The sequence below is a fragment of the Bidens hawaiensis genome, unplaced genomic scaffold, assembly GCF_021521415.1.
Source record: "Bidens hawaiensis isolate Kalapana, Puna unplaced genomic scaffold, B.hawaiensis_p1.1 tig00009272_1, whole genome shotgun sequence".
In the NCBI taxonomy this organism is placed as follows: Eukaryota; Viridiplantae; Streptophyta; class Magnoliopsida; order Asterales; family Asteraceae; genus Bidens; species Bidens hawaiensis.
In genome coordinates this window covers 312980-318008 of record NW_027491684.1, presented here as the reverse complement: position 1 = coordinate 318008, position 5029 = coordinate 312980, and positions in this window count along the sequence as shown.

Here is a 5029-nt window from a genome sequence, read left to right as displayed (position 1 = left end):
CATGCATTTGACCTGAATTCATGACCCCCCTGTCTTTTAATTAATCAAAAATTTTCTTTTCTTCCTCCTCTCTTTCCCGTTACTGACCATAACCCCCTCTCCCCCCCTCTCTTTCTTGTTCCTTAATTCACAGATTAAATTGCCTAATTGACTACACCAAATCAATTGTTAACCAAAAATCATATCACCGACACTTTAACTATGGTAAAATTTAATGTATTGACAGCTAATTGATTCTTAATCACAATCATAACAAACTGCGGCTTACTAGACCCAATTACACTATAAATACACGAGCATTGTGCAATTTGTTGATACACGTTTTGTACGTCTCAGTCTTTATCAGGGCATTAATGTAATTAGTTTAAAGTATAGGGATATTAATGTAAATATGGCTAAATGGGCTATTCGCTCTAATGTAATGTTACATTCGTTACCCCGTAACGAATGTAACACATTCGTCTAATCTGTAAGCTCATTCGTTAACCCAGATTAACGAATGAGATAACGAATGAGGGCTACTCGTTATATGTTAAATGTATTAACGAATGAAGAGTTCATTCGTGTGGTTAATGTAACGAATGCATATTCGTTAACTGTTATGTTAATGAATGTGGTCACCCCCTATATATATGCTGTAAATTATTCATTAGAAAAAAAAGGAAGAAAAGGCTTTTCAAGCTTGTTTATCAACTCTCTCTCGTTACTCTGCCAGTTCATTCTCTCACATCATTCGCATCAATCCTAACGTGTATCGACCTTAATCGTATACCTAACCATCATGTATACTCGTAATCATAAGATCTAGATCCTAACTCCAAGCTCTTTCAAGTGGTATCAAAGCCTTGGATCTGATCTTCGATATATAATCAAGTTAAAACAATAATCAATTGATCAATTTCGAACATGAATTGATTGCTTTTGTGATTTAATTGAAGTTCAAAATCAGAGACTGGTTATTCGTTAAATTGAACTTGATTGAAGAATGTTTGTGACTTCGGACATGGCTAGATAGGTTCGGATTTGGTGTTGGATTGTTTTGGTATAAGTTTTAAGTAGTTTCAGTAAGATTCGGACAAGTTTGAAGTTGAAATTGGAAGTTTGAATCGTTGAAGACTGATTCGTTAAGATGAAGTCTTATTCGTTAGGATGAAGACTGATTCGTTACACTCATTCGTCATGCTATCTTATTCCTTCAACCTTATTCGTTCAACTTTCATTCGTTAAAGCCTGATTCGTTAATCCATATTCGTTAATTCCCTTCATTCATTATATTGATCTTCATTCGTTAAGCCTGTTAACGAATGAGCTTATACGTTAAAACCTCCTATTCGTGCGAACAGTGTGCGAATGAACATTCGTTGAGAAGTCATATTCGTTAACTTTCATTCGAATATCTTAGATATTCGCTAAAGTAATCAACTTTTAACGATATACCATTCGTTAAAGTATCTCAGTTTTAACGAATATTCCATTCGTTAAAACCTATTCGTTAATAGCTCATTTGTTAATCCGTTAACGAATGTGAAGAGATTCATTAAAACCCATTCGTTACTTGTTCATTTGTTACTGGTTCATTCGTTACTGACTCATTCGTGTGAACAGTAAACTTTGTTAAATCCCTGAATTTTATCAGTTGGTTTATGATGGCTGCTCAGAATTCATCTTATTATGCGTTAGCATCACAGAACGTCTTATTGCAACAAATGCTGACAATGGATAACGAGATAGGCAGTCATAATAAATGTCCCAAGCTGTTGAAATTATCGGACTTTGCTCGTTGGGAACCAAGATTCCGTGCACATATGGGGTCTGTGCATCCTAGCAGTGTTCGTTTTCTTGATGATGTTTATGCTGCACCACTGATCGGTAATGACAACACAAGTTGGACTCCGAAACCGTTTAAAGAGTATGAGACACATGAGTTGAAGGACTTTAAAAGTGAGACGAAAGCTTATTCTACTCTCACTATGGCTTTACCGGAACATATTTTTCATCAATATAGTATGATCAAAGTCTGTGCTTCACTGTTTACTACCTTGAAAACCAGAAGTTTGGGCAACTCTCGAAAGAAAGAAAACTTTAGTGAAATTCCAATTCAGAAACTTTATTCTGATGAAAAATGAAACTGTAGAAGAAATGATCAACCGTTTCAGCCACTTGATTGTTGAAATGTCTTCTGTTGATCTTGAGCCTACAGAACAGGACAAGATTGATACTTTGAAGAATGCTTTACCTACAGACTATTCGACGTTTCTGTTTGTGCTTAAAGAGAACGGATTCTTTCAGAAACCTGAACTGACTGCTTTACAATTCATTAATAAGATCAAAGAAAGGGAATTCGATCTTAAATGTCAATCTACTTTGAAAGAAAATCAACATCAGCAGTCGTCAACTCAAAACCCGTTACTTTATGGTGGTGCATTACCAGCAAATAATGCGACAAGCTCAGTGCCTATTAATGCATTCTTTGCTCAATCCCAAGAGGATCCTAACGTAAACAGTCCTCATAATGTATGTTTCATGGCGAGTGGTGCAACTGGCAACTCAAATGCTCATACTTCAACCTTACCAAAGGTCAATTTACAAGAAGCTGAACAACAGTTCGCTTTTGTATGTGCATTCATGACTTCATATGAACAACTGGTGGGAAGTAAAATTGCTACGAGCGATCTCACAGATGAGGACTATGATCAAATCGACCCAGATGATCTTGAGCTTATGGATTTGAAGTGGAACATGGCCATGATTGTTCGAAAGGTTAAAAGATTCATGCAACGAACGGGAAAAGATCTTCCCACGTTGAACAAAAGGGTTGGGTTTTATAAGTTAAAAGTCAAGTGTTATAATTGCAGTGAATTTGACCATTTTGCCAAAGAGTGTGACAAGCCGAAGAAAGATTATTCTGGCTCACGCAATTCTGACCGTGCTTCTACAAAGTCTTCATCTGGAGGAGATAAAAGTAACACTGCTAGCTCTGGTGATCAAGACAAATCTCATGTTACTCAAGCTTTATTGGTAAATGATGGAGTTGATTGGTCTCAGCGCTTATTGGGAAACCAGACAAACGTTGCTATTGTTGAGCTTGTGGAGAATTTTGAGGATGCCAGTAGCGATAATGTGTTGGAGAGTAGTGATTCATCTGACTCGGAAACTGACAGTGATCAATCTCTGTTATCTCAACCAGAATCAACTCCTGAGAAAACTGAATCTTATGCTTGCGTGGCTAAGATTGATGAGGTATGTCCTACACCTCAAATTAATGTAAATGATCCTGCATCAATAATGGTGGATTGTTCTGAGTGTGCTGTGTTAAAACCCAAACTTGAAACAGCATTAACTCAAAACAATACATTTACTAATGATTACTTTACTATCAAGGAATGCTATAAGCAAAAGAAAAATTTGCTTGAGCAAGCGAATCTGAAAATTCAGAAATTATCAGATAATAATCATGATCTTAAAGCTAAAGTCCATTGTAAAATTATTGAAGTGGATCAACATTTAAAGGAGATTCTTCGTCTTCGAACTTGCATTTCCAATCTTGAACAAGAAAAAATGGAATTAAATCATAAACTTAGTAAATTCAGAGATTCTTCTTTCTTGTTGAATGAAATAATCGAGGTTAATCATTCACATAAAAATAACGGAAAAGCAGGTTTGGGATACGTCGAAATTCCTCCTCTATTTAATCAGGATTATAGTAGCATTCCTAAGACAGAAAATTCTTTAAATATGTCTACTAATAAACCTGAAAATGTTGATTCATTTGAACCGACTAGTGAACCAGTTAATATTGAAAGCAAAAAGGTGTTTACCAAAAATGAAATGGATGGTTCAATTGAGGAGCTGACTGAAACAAATGTGATTGTTAAAAGTAAGGACATTCCAATTGACAATCACATTCTGTGTGAACCAGATGATTTTGAAAAAGCTGTTTATGGTGCAAAATCCTCAAGTGTTTCTTTAAAGAATTCACGTGTTCTTAAGGATATTCCCAAAGAAATTCCAAAGGAACATGTTAATGTAACGTCCACAGGCAAACTTTCAGTGTCTGATGAGGAATTAATGCGATTCATTAATCCTCCACTGAAAACTTCAACTGGAAAAGTATTTAAATTAAAAGGTCTCTCAAAAGTGTTTTCAGACAAAGAAGTTCCATTGAATCTTCTTAAACCAGAATTGATTGAAAGTGTATTTCAAGATGAAACTACTGAAATGACTGAACTTGAAAAGAAATTCTTTCAATCAAACACTAGTAATGTTCAAAAACAAAAAACAAATGTTTTCAAACCTATAAAATTCATAAAATCGTCAGGTTTGGAAAATTCATCGAATTTGACAAATCTTGAATTTTACAAAACAAAGAAGGGTTTAAAACATGAGTCATCAAAGAAAGCCACTTATGGAATACCTAAATCAGTTGATCTTAAAACTTTCATATCACAAACAACCGGTACATCATCACAACAAAATTAAATGACTCTCGACTGTGTTTCAAGTGTGGTGAACCGGGTCATGTTTCAAGACGATGCAAAGCAAAGATCAACAATATCAAAGATTATTCAACTTGCAAGATTAACTCTTTTTCAAACACAAAGGAAAATCAAGTTGATGATTCTATGATAATGTATTCAAACATCAATCCGAGGAAAGTAATTCGGGTTGATACACTTCATGTATTGAACACATGTGTTGATCATGCTCAACCCATCTGTTCAAACACAGATTCGGGAAGAATCCGTGATGGTTATCTTAAGAAGAAAACTAAGAAAACTGCCACTTATTCTCAAGTACCGAATATGTGTGTTAATTTATTAAGTTCTCCAAAAGTTTCAAAGGGAGAGCCCAAGACTGAGGCTTGGGCTGCCTTTTTGGACTAATCATTTTACTTGTTTGTGTAGGGTACATCTAGGTCCGTATCAAGTCAAAAATGGATATTGGATAGCGGATGTTCTCGGCATATAACTGGCAATCTAGACCTTCTGAACAACATTAAAGATATTCAAGGGGGTTATGTGGCGTTTGC